The 16,292-nt window shown below is 36.0% G+C and overlaps 1 protein-coding gene across 1 annotated transcript in view; it reads right to left on the bottom strand.

Moving 5' to 3' along the window:
• The window catches only part of Pde6_1 (cGMP-specific 3',5'-cyclic phosphodiesterase), a 93,979-nt gene that overhangs the window by 21,091 nt on the left and 56,596 nt on the right, over positions 1 to 16,292 (bottom strand). The window contains exon 3 of the mRNA XM_011184311.3: positions 14,140 to 14,214. The gene's annotated coding sequence lies outside the window, so the exon portion shown is untranslated. The remainder of the gene's footprint in view (positions 1 to 14,139; positions 14,215 to 16,292) is intronic.

Raw genomic sequence — 16,292 nt, forward strand, 5'->3', positions numbered from 1 at the left:
AGGACACCTTTATTGAATGTATAAGAGGTCAAGTTGGACATTAAAGAAACTTGGAAAGATTTTGATCATATGAAACTGAAAACTCGATGCCAAATAGTATTTTGAAGTTACTAATAACAATGGAAGATCAATTAATTATTAAACTCTTAATAAATATTAGCAAATTCAAAATTAAGTTGGTGCGTTTAAACGAATACAATGTGTCACTGTATCAAAGGATGTACTATGTACCTAGTGGAAAATTTTACTTTACTTTATTTATGGAAGCAGTATTGCGAATATTTTTACAATAACTCTTTTGCGGCAGTATAAGACAACTTATGACTTTCTCACTTTTCCTTAATGGTTAACTTCACTAAAGTTTTCTATCTATCAGCGGGTTCACTTTGTTCGCTGACAAAAAGTGAATATATCTCAATAAGGGCGCAGGAAAAGTTTGATATAGATGTATTAGTGAATCAAACTAAATAGTTCAGTATTACTTTGATTGGTAGAGTGGATACTTTTTCATGATTATTGGAACAAAGGTGAACATATTTAGAATTTGGACGAAGAACAAAAATAAATGAATCTAAGTAAGGATATATATTGCAAAGTAAACGATTTAGTTCGACTGCAAAGTTCTGGTATATGGGAAGTAGGCGTGCTTACGAACCGATTTGGCCTATTTTCATAACAAATCTTTTGGATGCCAGGAAAATATTACGAACCGAATTCATTAAAATTAAACGCACAGAATATTTTAGGCAAAATATTTAAGCAAAAAGATAAAAATCGATTTTTTGAAAATATCACAGTGGTATAGATAGACTCTTAAGAATGCCACCCACTTCTAATATCTAAACATATTTATGAGTATTGCATGTGCGCATTTGTCAAATTATGCACTTTGTGCATTTGCACGCGCGGGCGTTTATTGCACGCCTCTGTAAAGTGTTGACCCGCGAGTGTCAAATGCCACAAATTAGTTAAATGCCGGTTAAGCCTAAGGTGGCGGCAGCCAAACTAACACATTAGCGTTGTTCACAATAATGAGCTGCGGCTAATTACAGAATAGCGTGTGCACAGCAATTTCTAACGATTTGCACATTTTCAGTTGTACTCGAGTAGATAATTTCTTCCCACGAAGCACGAGTATGCGCCACCACTGTTATTATGCTCAACGCTGCTGTTGCAGTTGCATTTGTCAAATGACACATCCGCGGTACCCCACCTACGTCAACGAGGCATCGGAGTGCGTGGCCAACCAGTGGCGCATGCTATGCCAAGTGTCCTTAAAAGCTTAAATCACCTCATTGATAATGCGGTCACGTACACTTTACATTCTGTACTCCCTTTAACACTCATTTAAACTCGTTGTCGTGGGCGTAAACGAAGCGCGGCGTCATGCCACAGTGCTTTGTATTCACTTTGTCATCTTAGTTGACCAAGGCAAGCAACAGTCAGCCGATGGTAGCTACTGATAAGTCGTAGCTACGAAGTTTTTATAAAGCTAATATTGAAAATAACAATAAAACTATTTTGTGAATTTATTGGAAGGACACAGTCATTGATTACAATAACTATATACATATATATATATATATAAGCTTTAATTATGTTCCGAGTAGAGTCCTTTCATATAATTATCCATCCCATCTACTATTATAAAGAGGAAAGATTTTTATACTCTCGCAACAAAGTTGCTAAAGGGAGTATTATAATTTTGTTCACCTAACGGTTGTTTGTAAGTCATAAAACTAAACGAGTTAGATATAGGGTTATATATATCAAAATGATCAGGGTGACGAGATGAGTCAAAATCCGAATGTCTGTCTGTCCGTCCGTCCGTGCAAGCGATAACTTGAGCAAAAATTAAGAATTCTTAATGAAACTTGGAACACATATTCCTTGGCACCCTGAGGAGGTTGCTTTCGAAATGCAAAATCGGTTCACTGCCACGCCCAAAAAATGGCGGAAACCGAAAACCTATACAGTGTCATAACTAAGCCATAAATAAAGTTATGAAAATAAAATTTGGAACATAGGATCGCATTAGGGAGGGGCACATTTGGATGTAATTGGTTTTGAAAAGTTGACGTGACCCCGCCCCCAAATAGGTTTTTTGTATATAACTCGCAAACCAATGAAGCTATATAAACTAAACTTTTTGCAGTCTCTTTTAACCATTTCCTTATACAGTCCAGTGAAAGAAATCGGATAATAACCACGCCCACCTCCCATACAAAGGTTAGGTTGAAAATGGCTAAAAGTGGGTTAACTCACTAACGAGAAACGTCAGAAACACTAAATTTTACAAAAGGAATAGCAGAAGGAAGCTGCACTCAGATTTTTTTACAAAATGAAAAATGGGCGTGTCATCTCCCACTCATGGGTCAAAAACCATATCTCAGGAACTACTCGACCGATTTCAATGAAATTCGGTATATAATACTTTCTTGACACCCTGATGACACATGTGAAAAATGGATGAAATCGGTTCAAAACCACGACAACTTCCCATATAACTCAATTTTGAATTCCATCTGATTCATTCACTTTATAATGTATACATAAGGAACTAATGAAGATAGCGGAATAAAACTTTACACAAATAGTACATATCATCTCTGATATCATCTCTGTTATCGAAGATGTTGAACTCCGCGCCTAAGGGTAAATTTTGACCGAAAATATGGATAAATCTCTCTGATAATTTAATATAATTCAGAGGAAATTGTTTATTCTAATAGTGTGTCTCGGTTCCAAAAATTATTAAAATCGGATAATAACATCTCCTAGCTCCCATATATCTAATTATAGGCTTTTCAAAAATATGGTGGGCTTTAATCTGCATATATGTATTGATTAATATGTGAGATATCTTAGCGAAATTAAGTGAGTGTATAGTCTTGGATATAGTGTACCTTGCTGGTAAAAATGAATGAAATCGGTTCAGGAATTTCCTCAGCCCTCATACACTATATAGGACGATTTTCGTTATTCTATTAAACTTTGTGCCGAATTTATAGGTAAATTTGGCTGTTATCTTAATCAAATTTCTTCAATAAATTGCGAAAGTATAAAATGTTCGGTTGCACCCGAACTTAGCCTTTCCTTACTTGTTATGTATGCTTGTACTGAATAAACTCAAAACTACTGTGCCGATGTAAAAAAAAATTCTTTCATTATTTATGGATATCAAAGGCTAGAGGTCGTAATCATACATATGTATGGGAGAGTGTGTATGTGTGTGTAAACAATTACAACTTTTGAAATGTTTATTTAAACCCGTGCGAAGCCGGAGCGGGCTGCTAGTCTTCTACATCTTCTAAAAGGTTCCCATGTCAGTGCCACATATACAAACTTATGAGATCGCACGGTGATACTTTCAAGCGTAAGCCCTAGAACTCTTGAAATAAAAATATAGATGTACATATGTATATTAGAAAAGGATTAAGAAATATTTATAAATCTCAATAACTCATTAGTTATTTCTTCATAGCGGTTGCCCCTAATAATAATGTGCATAGTTTATAGTGTTTTTGCAGCAATATTTTATATGCTTTCAAAAACAATTTTAAAAGCTTTTCCGAAAAATTTTGCTGAAGTCAACCATAAAGCCACATACTATATTTGCTCGCATAACCAAAAAGTAGTAAAATTTCCACGTCGTCATAAGAGTTCAACAACAAATAATTTAAACCGCGGTACTCGAATAACAAGCAAGTACAGAAACAGCGCTGAAGACTTGATGCACTTTTAAGCTGCACAGTTGCGTAGCAACGCCCACAAACAACAGTTGCGCTTACAACCAAATCCAGCGCAAACAAACGCACAGCTGTTTCTCTAGTTTCATATAATCTGTCTGTAAACCACAAGCATTATACATTGCCGTTTGTCAGTTTTTGTGGCAATTTCAATTTTCCTTTCAAGCCACAAACCATACAAAGGGGGAGGCAAAGCGTTGACTAGTCCTCAGTCACAAGTAAACAAGCACAGCTTTTAGCCAACTTCAATGTCTGCGTACGGTTCTTTAAGAATTAAATTGTCTTCCACTACACAATTCTGTGTAAAAGTTTCAAGTACTGGTTGCATTTGGCCAAAGAGTCTGCATAAACCGCAAAAGTGTTTACATTGCTGCCGAGAGTAGCATCAACTCTAATAGAAGCTGCTTGCTTGACTTGGTTTAATTGTGGTTGCCAAGTGCATTTGCCATTATTAGACAAATTGAATTCAAGTTGTTAGTGAGAATTATTACAAATTCAATCAAAATTTTAAGAGCATTATTTATTAAGCATTTTCATTTGATTGCGAAATAGGAATATTTAATGTAAGTAATTAGCAAATAATTAATAATTATAATTTCACAATTTATAAATTGATGCAAAAATAATATGATAATAATACGAAACACAATGCCAATACAAATGTGTACTTACATAATATAAATATTAATTAACATATTATGTTCCTATTACCATTGGTGTACATGGCGTATGAGTAATTATTTGAATAAAACTTTAACGATTAAATCAATTTTCCCAAACTTTAATGCTATAGTTTACTATTATATATGTAGTTAATAATAAAATTAATTTAAAAATATTCTAATGAGAGTACGTTTCAACAAATAATAACGTTTTTACCTAATTGCTGCACCAGCTCACATTTTTATAAAGTTAAGATGCCACATAATTTCATATTTTGTGTTTGTGGGCTTGAGAATTTAAATTTGTTAAATTTCAAACTTCTTTGGGATAAATATCTATGTAATATGTGTAAAAAAGCACAATACATTTATGCAATAAGAATTATTTCTCTGAAATTACTAATAATATTCTCAAATGTTTCCATTATTGATAGAACCCTTTTTGTAGCCTTTCATGAATTTGGCATATTCATCTAAAGTATTACATTTCATTATTTCAGGATTAGTCATATTTTAGTTAAAAAATTTCTAGAAAAGTTAAAGCTGCGAATTAAATGCTTTTCTTAAGAAATTTTGCAATAAATATGCTATTAATTGTAACATTTGTTTGTACCGTCCACGAGAGCAGTTAGGCAATCAACACACTTAGTTTTGCTAGTCACTGCAAAATTCACACTTTTTTGACTAAGTCAACACTTGTCGTTGCTTGTCACACGTTACGGTTTAGTTGAGTGCTTTACGTAGCTCATACAACGCCACTAATTACCAAACTTAATAAAAAGTGCAAAGACGAGCCTCAATTGCGCGACTTGACACCTCGCTTCGCGCACAAATCGCACAGCTAAGCTCCCTCGCACTTAAACGCGAGCGAGAGTACTTGTTAGTACAGCTAAGTAGCGCGTGAAATAGTGGCGACTGTGCAGTAAAATGGCACATAAAATAGAGCCACAAATTAAAAGTAAAACATGTCTCGCCTACAATTGCTGGAGTGCAACGTTTTGTATTGTTTTTGGAGTGAGCGGTAATTTGTACTTTTTTGCGCTCTTCTACCTGGCGAGTGCAAGCGGGTTCTTCATCCACGTAAAAGACATGCTAAATATTTAATTAAGTATTCATTACGCTTCATTAAATGTTTCCGGGAGTTGTAACGCCTTCCGGCGGCAGACACTTTGAAGCGATGTTTCTTGAAGAACAATACACGAATACATTTACATATGCACATACATAGGTATATGTGTGTTTGCTATTAGAAGCCGTAAATATTGTGTGTGGCATTTAATTAACCTGTTCATGTGTAAATTTCCTCAATAATTAGTTGGGCATTTATCCACACGTTAAATGTAATGGTTGTTGTAATTATTCAATTTCTTCTTCTGCATAATTTGCAGGTAAATTTCGTTGAAGTACAAGGCGCAATGAAGACTACGTAAAGGGATGTGAATTTAATAATACATTGCTTTAATTATTTTGGCAATGAAAATCGTTTATGTAAACATTTTGGTTAGTAAATTTTGGTGTCTAGAGAAAACTTAAACTCTGTTGATATCCATACAAATACCACTGCTTCCACCAGCTGGTACTGCATCGACCACTTTCAAAGCTGGAGTGTTTCGTCCATTTGGATAACATGACCTAGCGAAGCCGCTGAGTTTTTATTCGCTGAGGAAACTTACTGACAACCATTCACTTGGGAATGGCCAGGGACGATTATTTTGCATATTGCTAAAGAAGCTTATAACTTCCAGTTTTAGACTAAGTATCCCCTGGGTAACCAACAAACTAAGTGAGAAGGCGAACCCTCCCCGTGCTTGTGCGTAGGGTATCGTATGTTCTCAAAGCTATGGATCTAAAGTAAATCTAATTTTTTGACGTGAAGTGAGTTTAGGTCAGGAGATTTTTTAATAAACTCAACTGCTTCATAAGAGAGTCTTAAAGTGCTCACATGCTTGTGGAAAAGCCAATGATCGGAAAGTAATAGTGTTAAAGAAATTTTGAAATATTGCTACCATATATTTTATAAACGTATTTAGACAACGAGATATCAACCATAAATTCAGGGTATATGTGAAATAAGATATTTCTCACTTCCCCGTGGCGCAGTATTTTGGCATTCCAACTTAGTAAAATACTTTGCGAAAAATATTTGTAAAGATATGAAGTGATGGGATATCCGATTTAACTAAGACACTCTTCTACACATGCCTTAAATATCCAACTACCAAATGAACTATGAAAAAAATATTTTAATTTGAGAAAAGCTTCTTAAATTAAGATTTTATTCACATCTCCTGCAGCTAGTTTTGATAGTAATTCCCTGAAAGCTGTGAAAATTTTTTAGATGAAATAAGCAACGACGTCAGTAAGAGGATTAAATTGGGAATAAAAAGAAAAAGTAAAACAACGAGCAGTCGAGTTAAATTGAAACAATTCCTTCCTTAGAATAGCGAAGACACAAAAAGCGAGAGGAATGAATGCAGTTGTATGAATGTTGCATTGTGTTTTGCAAACTTAATGAAGTAACGCAATTAAAATGAGCTAAGTGAAATCAGAGGAAACTGATGAAAACACAGAAGTTTAGTCGAAATTAACGCATGAAAATACAGCTACATAAGAATTATATGCAGCAATAAAATTATTTGAATGTATTTAGAGCTTCTTCTTTGTTACCTTGTCAGTCGGACTCGTTATACAGTTGCCGCACATATGGTATGTGTAAGTGAAGTTGAGTTTAAGAATGGGTCTGATAAAATACTTGTAAATGAATTTTGCTGTTCATAACCATATGGTACAGACTTTTCCAAGGCCTGACAGAAAGGTCTAAAATATTTAACGTAGAGAACTGAGACACCCCAGCTATGCTTCGCCCAGACAAAAGTTTTTTTATATAACCAAGTTCCAAAAGAGTTTTTTTAAAGCTTAAAACGAATTTCAATGCAAAGTTAAGCTACAAAGCTACATGCATTGTGTAGGGCAAATATTTCCTAAAACATTCAATCAAGCACTTCGACATCACATACTCGTACATAAGATACATGTGTATTCCTGTTGGTTGATGTCATTTTTCATTTTCAACATACATTAGTCCTCGCACTCACAAACTCGCGTACTCATAACGGTTTACAAAATGTCAACACACATACTATTTATCTCAGTGCGTAATGACCGCAGCGACTTTGGATCCAAGCGCCGCTAAATCAACACACACGCATTCATTTCCGTCGCTAGGCAATGTGTGTATTTGTTTTTAATTTATTGCATATTTGGGATTGCAAGTCATGTCCCTGGCGCTCTTTTGGGATACCACACGCAAACAGATGACGCATCCACAACTGGATATATACAACAACAAATATTGACGGGAATCTAGAACAAAGAAAGCCATAGTTGGACGGCAAAATTCCAGTATAGATAGCTATGCTGTCATTTTTGTTACGCACAAGCACTTATTTACATGCAATACATACGTACATTGTTGGTTGACAAATAATGCTGAAGTAATTGCCTGACTGAGAAATCTTATATCCACATATGTATGTACTTCACTTGGGAATTTTTAATGCAAAATTAGCTGTAACGCAAATAGATACATATGTAAATAATACTAGGGCTGTCAAATTGAACGGGCGTGTAACGTATCAGTGACCGCTATGCATAATTGGACTTACTTTACAAATTATTAGTTTACCGTAAATTTAACAAAAACCTAAAGCCGTGAGAAATTAACCGGAAAATAGTAAAACTTAAGGCGTGGCCCATACAAGTACCATACAATACTTGCCTTCAATTAATAAATAATATTAAATAATCGACACTTGTTTTAAGTGTTTAAGCATTTAACAATAGAACTGTCTTATTCCCATTTAATTATTTATTGACAATAATCTCATTTTCTGTAGAGTTTTATATCTCTTATATCATTATAACCTCGCATAATGGTCCGTATATATTTTAAAAGCGAAACGGATGGGTTTGGTAGTGAACGAGGACAAAACGAAATATCTCCTGGCATCAAACAAACAGTCGTCGCATTCGCGACTTGGATCCCTCGTCACTGTTGGCAGTCAAAAATTTTAAGTCGTAGATAATTTCGTCTACATTGGAACCAGTATTAATACCAATAACGTCAGCTTTGAAATTCAACACAGAATCACTCTTGCCAACAGGTGCTACTTTTGACTGAGAAAGCAATTGAAAAGTTCAGCCCTACCTCGACGAACAAACATCAAACTCTTTAAGCCACTTATAATCTCTGTCCTGCTTATGGTGCAGAAGCGTGGACGATGTCGATATCCGATGAGACGGGAGTATTTGAGAGAAAGATTTTGCAGAGGATTTATGGTCATTGGAACATTGACAACGGCGAATACCGCAGACGATGGAACGGATGAGCTGTATGAGTTATACGACGACATTGACATAGTACAGCGAATAAAAAGACAACAAGTACGCTGTCTAGGTAATGTTGTCCGAATGGACGAAAGCGCTTCACCATGGAAAGTGTTCGATGCAATACCCGCTGGTGGAGGCAGAGAAAGAGAAAGACCTCCACTCCGTTGGAAGGACCAGAGGGAGAAGGACCCGGCTGCACTTGGTATCAGCCTCAACCCATTTGGCGATGTTTCATCATGTGGGCTGAATTTTCCGACTGTTGTGCCAAAGACACCTTTTTTACCCACCAAAGAACGCTGGCGCGGGCAGCGCTTATAGGTACGTTCTAGGCGCTCAAAGAAGTTATCTTTGATCAAATCGTCCTTTTCTGCCGCCGGGGCGTGGGCGCAAATAAGCGATATGTTGAAGAACCTCGCTTTGATGCGGATTGTGGCTAGACGTTCATTCACCGGACCAGGACTCGATGACGGAGTGTCTCCCCACCACGAATCTCACACCGAATTTGCGCTCCTTTATATGGCCGCTGTAGTAGATGTCACAAGGACCCACCTTCTTCCGTCCTTGTCTCGTACATCGCATTTATTGGATGGCGGTGATGTCACTCTTTACTCTTACGAGGACATCAACTAGCTGGGCAGAGGCACCTTCCCAATTAAGTACAACCGTATAAGCGGGATTCGCCTTTTCACTTTAGCTCGTCTCCAAACGGATGTCTGTTGGCTACCCAGAGGATACTTGGTCTAAGGCCGGAAATCGTGAGCTGATTGAGTCACATGCAAAATAATTTTTCCTGACCACTCCCAAGTGAATGACAGTCAGAAACTTTCCTCACTTACGAGAACTTCTACACATGACACCATCCAAAATGTGCCGTTAGGTATCAAAATTAAAGTTTGCTAATATATGAAAGAAACTAGTGAACTAAAAATATTAAAATTTGAAAATCTCAAACCAAGTTAACACGAACTATATTGATACCTAAGTATTATGATCAATTTAAAACTAACTCCCGTTGTTGCTTAAATTTTTCTAATATTTTCATTATATTATATAAAGCTAATTTTAGCCTATTTAGTTAGTGTATATCTACTAATAGCTGCATATTTGTTTCCATCGCCATCTTTATTTCAACCATCTTATTCCTGTTTTCGTTTCATGTCTCTGTGCTTTTCCTTATTTTCCTTAAATTCCACTGGTTACTGTTTGGAAAGATAAATTGATAAACATTTCTCGACATTATTGCCCCACATCTTTTCGGTTCTTATAAAGCACAAAGACTTAATCCCCAACGACTGGCAGCTAAGTAAGTAAAATTAATTGTCAAAAAATAAAGGAAATTATGAGAAAAATTCCGAGCATATACATAGTACAGCGAAGGAACGCTTCTATTCATACATAAATTGAGTTATTAACTAACTGTAAAAATGTGTGTATTCATGAGCTGTACCAACACAAACAAACATTTAATTTTTCACTCGACACGCCCCTGCTGTGAGCTCTGCGTGCCAAAATTTAATTACAAATAATTAAATTTTTTATAATTCAAAATAGTATGCATGAATGGACACAAATTAAGGCAAAATGAGAATGGAAAAACCGTACACAAATAAAATTGTTGCGTAAATAAAAATAACGATGCTTAATAATACATGAATAACAATAAACAAGTCAGTTCAGTGTTGAAAATTTTCATATATTTTCACTCTATATAAATTATTATTATTTGAGTGCGTCGTTATATATATATATGTATGCGTGTGAGTATATTCATATGACTGTGGGTGTTTCCTCAGAAATATTTTTTTATATACGCGCATATACAATACATAATTTCTTTGCACCGAAAGGTCACTTAATTGCGGTAACCGCAAACTATAATTTAAATAAATATGTATGATATACTCATATGACACTCGTGCTCGATAATTTGGAATTTTATTGATTTCTAATGACTTTCGTCGAAGGTCTGTGAATGGCAACACTTGTGTCCTTTTGCAGCCACGTGTAGCCGTACACAAAGGTTTAGGAATGTACTTGAATTTTATTGACTACGCATGTAGGAATAGAAGCTTTTGTTTGCGTGTTTTAATTGCAATTTGATGTCTCGAAGCCCTTGAAATATTTTAGCCACAACAAACGAAAGAAAAGCACAAATGTCCCTCGTGAGCATTAAAAATTGTTTTGCAATGCAATCAATATTTTCGATGGTTTTTAAGGATATTTTGCAATGCTTGTTTGTTTTTAGTAATGGGTCAAGAATTTAGCATAAAGTTTTATATATGTATATTCGTATATATGCTTACTTAATTGGATATAACAGTTATGTCGGCCGAAACACAGCAGTAGTATAGAAAGAGGTGCTTTTACATTGGAATTCGAACTGGGTCGGATTTTTGGTCACGTTTTTTATATTGCTTCCAAGTTTCGCTTTATTGGACAGTATTAATTGACATAAAAAGTTGTATACTATTTATAAAAAAATTAAATCTTTATATGACAAGAGAAGATAAATAAGAAGTATACATAGACTTTGAAAAAAAAGAAGAGGTTATTAATAGGATAGGTAGATCTGGGTAGCCAACATACATCCGTTTGGAGGCGAGCTAAAGTGAGAAGGCGAAGCCCACTTCTGAGGTTGTGCGTAGGGTTCAGGACTCGCCACTTAAAAAACCTCCACAATGAAAAATCAAACAATGACTCGGATGATAAGCATGCCTGACGATTTGAATCTTAGTGTGCTCTGCCCAATCAATCAAAAGAGATACCCCACAATCTGCGCCAATTATGGTGAGATAAGTCTCCTATATATCGCGCATAAGGTCCTGTTGAGCGTATTGTATGAAAGTCCACCGTCAACGAATTGATAGAACCTTATCAGTGTGGCTTTAGACCTGGAAAATCTGATATTCACCATGCGCCAAATCTAGAAAAAGACCCGAGAAAAAAGTCAGGATCGGAAATGACGTATGCGAACAGATACCAGACAGGCCAACTCACTATCGTAGTTAACTCACTACCCTTAATCTATTACTCGGAAAAATAGTACGAGTTGTAGAGCTAAATAAATAATATTCAAAACCAAACTCTTCCCGTCCTGATGCTTGGTCAATCGAAAATAGCTGCTAAAGTTTAAACTGCCTGTTTAATATAAAATGTAGTTAATTATGATTAATTCATTTCCTTAACCTTAAATGGTAAATAAATAGTATATTCCACTCAAAACACAAGCACAACTTTAGACAGATTATTCTATAAAGTTACTCTAGACAACTTCACCTTTTTATTGATTTGATCGATTGAAAAAAGTAGAATCACTCAAGTAAGCTTCAAACACCAACTAAAAATATTAATTGGGCACTTCAGCTACCGACCGCTAGCCAAACAACACAGAGCAAATGCCAATGGCGAAATAGCACATCAGTAGTAAAAGCCGATAAATGCTTGCCATGCTCAGACCTATGCCGACGCTAGTAAAACAACAATGAAAAATTTGGAATTGAAAAAGGGAAATGGAAAAAATGGCAATCAAAAGGAAGCGAGTGACCCAAAACGGTAATGGTGCACTTGGTCATGTCACTTGGTTGACGTTTTTAGCGTCTCTCTGAAAAGGGACAATGGGCATGGAGAAACAATTGCTGGCGTGGACAATTGCCGTTGCCATTTTTCGGATGCCTACTTTTGGGCGTCGAGCACGTGCCTGCCACACTGATCATTTTTATGCGGCGCTAACTCTTACTTGTTGACCTCTTTGAAGGCTTTCACTTTTTGTTTTGCATATTTATATTTTTTTTTGCACCCACTCCAGCGGTGTCTGCACTGTGGTGAATGGAAATTAACTTGTAACAATTTCATGGTCACTCATTATTTAAATTGTTTTAATGTGTCCACTTTGGTTTGTGGTCTTCTTTCTTGTACTTGGAGCCAGTAAATTTGTTTACCAAATAGCATACCTATGATTAAATTAAAGCATTTTAAAATTCTTAATGAATAATGTATACGCATAGGCACAAGAAACGGTTGCGTGTTCTCAATATTAAATTAATTATAACTGTAAACTGTATTGATTTCCACTAAAATACGTTGGTATTCAGTAACAAAAGTTGAAGAGGAGAATCTATTGAGGGTCTAATTTCGGGCTCTGCCGACAGTTATATGCTCTGGCGATTGGAACATTTTGGATGGAGTAATTACTCACTACCACGCCTACTAAATTCTATACATTAGTAAAACTAGCCCTAAAAAAAGAATTTCTCCATTAAAGAGAGAAGCACAGAAGAATTGAGTCAAAATATAAGGTTGGATGGCATATGTTATGCGTCTGTTTGAACAGCTGATATAGTTTTTTCGATTTGCTTTTCTCTAACAGCTATCATCTCGTAAATTTCTTTTTCTATACGACGTACGGAAGAGAGCGAAAGATATAACTCGTTTTGAATATTTGCTTTTATTTCCAAAAAAGCTAAGCTAAAAGCTGTTACTGGGAATTAATACGACATCTGGTAATCTCTGACAATTTTCTGAAGTTTTTGTCATTAACAAAATTAAAAATAAGGTCAATTTTTCAATTGCAATACTTTCCATCAAAACTTCATCTTCAACGCCAAGCAAAAACTCGTCAACCGTATAAAGCAATTCAAGGAGAATTTCAAACCAACTTCCCCTCATATTTCCTCATCAAATTCTGCCATAAAGGATGAAAAATTATCGCTGTTTACAGCAGAAACTTCACTGTAGTAGTATTTAATTAGCTTGCGGCGTTTTGCACCTTCCGCTCGTGACAGAAACTTTTAAAACTATTTTTTTTTGCTAAACTCATTAGGCGCGTTGCACAAATATCGCGCAGCTAAATTGTCTTAATAGTAATGCTTGCACGTAATTAAAACTTGTTGTGATTATGCAGCTCTAGTGGGCGTAGCCATAGGCTAGAGTTTAATGGGGAAAAGCAAAGTGGTAGTTTATAACTCTTCCATGAAAAAGGAAACGACTGCTCTATTAAAAAGCAATAAGTTTAATGGTAGCTTAGCAGCCGAGTGCTGAGAGAACGTAGAACGCAAAATCTTGAATTCATGAATATTGAATTTGGCTTGTATCGCTGATGAACTGCTCAAAAACTTTCCTTGAATTTTGCTTATCAATTTTAAATAGCCAAAAGTTTAGTTTGTTTATTTTAATATTCCTTTATAATCTATAGCTATACAACTACGACTAAATTTAAGACTGATGGCAGTTTAATTGTGTGCAAGTTGAGTTGCTTAATTTAAACATTTATCTGGTACTTACACCTAAACTTAAAGCTACTTAACGGCATATTTTGCAGTAATTGCAAATCATCAGCTTACCTTGTAAAGTCGATTTCGCGTACTCAATATGAGTGTTGTCTGTTTGCGGCGGCATCGATTACACATTCAACAAATCTACGAAAGAATTAAGCAAAAAATAACAAATTTAATCAATGCCAACAAGAGGACGATCAGACGGTTGACAGAGTTAGTGAGTTAGTGAAAATTGAAACAAACGACAGGCGTTAGAAACGCCATACACCACAGCTGCGGCACGGCGTATACGCAACATATCAAATATACGCATAAGCCACTACAGCGTCCAAACAATGGCGCCGCCTGTAACTATGAAGATTTCTAGGCTGCATAGAGGAAATTAGTTCCGGCTGGCACGTTCGTAAGTCAACCGTGGACACAGCAGAAACTTAATGTCGGGAGTATATACCCTTCACATGGCTAAAACCAACTTTACCTCGATTTGAAACCTAACCTCAAAGAGGGAAAACAAACTTCTTGTAGCGCTGCATTTGTATGACAAAAAGCAAAAGTTCGGCCCTAAACTGTCAAAGTTGCATGCACCTCACCCGCATTATTATTATTATTATTATGTGTTATTATTAGTATCAATCCAGCAAACAAATTTATTTACTACCCAAACAGCTGGAGTAAAACAAAAGTACACGTATAAGACATAGTGTATCGCCAACGCTATTGAGGGCGTGTATTTTGACAGAGGCGTGTTTCCACAACAACAACAAAGCTTGCCTCAACATGGCAATCAAGCCGCAGCGTCTAACAAGGACAATGAATGTCAATTACCTATTTTGGTATACTTACTGGTATATAAATATGATATTGTGTGTAAACTGATTTTGGCAAAGTTCTATGTCTGCTAGCAAATAATTGCTCTTGCGGAGGCGCAGTCTGGCTAGTTGCTAGTACGTGAGATACTGTTTACCTTGTATATACTAGATGTGAGTATAAATATATATCAACGGCAGGCTTGCTGTTGTGCGGTGATTTAGTTATGAATTTGTTAGCGAATTGCATATAAATTAGTTCGAGAAAATATTCTTTTGACTTTTCGGTAAACAAGTTATATAATCCATGAATTGTAATCATTAGTTTCTTATTAGAGTTTATTTTTTAAAGAATATTCAGTAGTTCAGTAGTAGTACGGACTTCAAACTAAGCATAACAAAAGTTAATTAATACACAACAAAACAAGTTAATTTCCTTATTATTATAAAGTGATGGTCATAAAAACGGTTAGGTAGTTGCACTCACTTTAAGCGCAAGTAATTTCGCTTTTCCTAACTGTATTTGCATGCATCCAACAAGGGTCTGGAAGAGTCCGAAAGACAACAGTCGCCCAGGACAGGCTCATCCGAAAACTTTGTCTACTAGCTCGCCTTAAGTCCTCGTCAGATATTAAAAAGGGCCTTAGTGATAGTGTATGCATCAGCGGATACTTAATGGGGCAGAATTTAACGGCCGACGTACTTCAAAAAAACCGCTTTCGAGCCAACGAATGAGCAAAATGAGGTATGTATGGGCGAAAGAGCATGGAAATTTGTCGGTGGATCAGTGGCACATCGTAATTTTCTCGGATGATTGCAAGTTTAATATCTTTGGATCAAATAGTGTCCGCCATGTATGGAGATATACAGTAGAACGATTCAGCGGAGAATGCCTACGATGAACAGAACACCAGCTAGTAAGAAGGATGGACTGGGGATGTGTTTTTCTTATAATGGACTACAAGTGATGCACTTAATTGAAGAATCAACCAATACTTTTTTTCATCCAAATGTAATAACAAACTTTTCCAACAACCAATTTCATTACAACCAACTAAATGCCGTCTTGCTACACGTGTTGCCGCTCCGCTCCTTCCGTTTTGCACAGCTTTGAGCCTTTTATACAGCACATTCAAGCTTTGTGTACGCGGAATCAGAATGTTTATATCCTGCTGTTGGTTTAACAAATTACTCCGTCTGCGAGCCGCAGGACATTTGTGAGAAATGAAATACGCATTTTACTCGGCACACTTGGCAAATAGTAGGTGGAAACTACCCAGAAATTATTATTTGCATATACCCAATAAGAATGAACGAATGCGTTTTTGTGCTGCGTATTTAGTGGATCTGTATATTACAAAGGAGAAAGGCTAAAGCGAAAGGGGGTAGGAGTGCCACGCTTTGTGCGTGTTC

Source organism: Zeugodacus cucurbitae, chromosome 2, assembly GCF_028554725.1.
Source record: "Zeugodacus cucurbitae isolate PBARC_wt_2022May chromosome 2, idZeuCucr1.2, whole genome shotgun sequence".
Lineage (NCBI taxonomy): Eukaryota > Metazoa > Arthropoda > Insecta > Diptera > Tephritidae > Zeugodacus > Zeugodacus cucurbitae.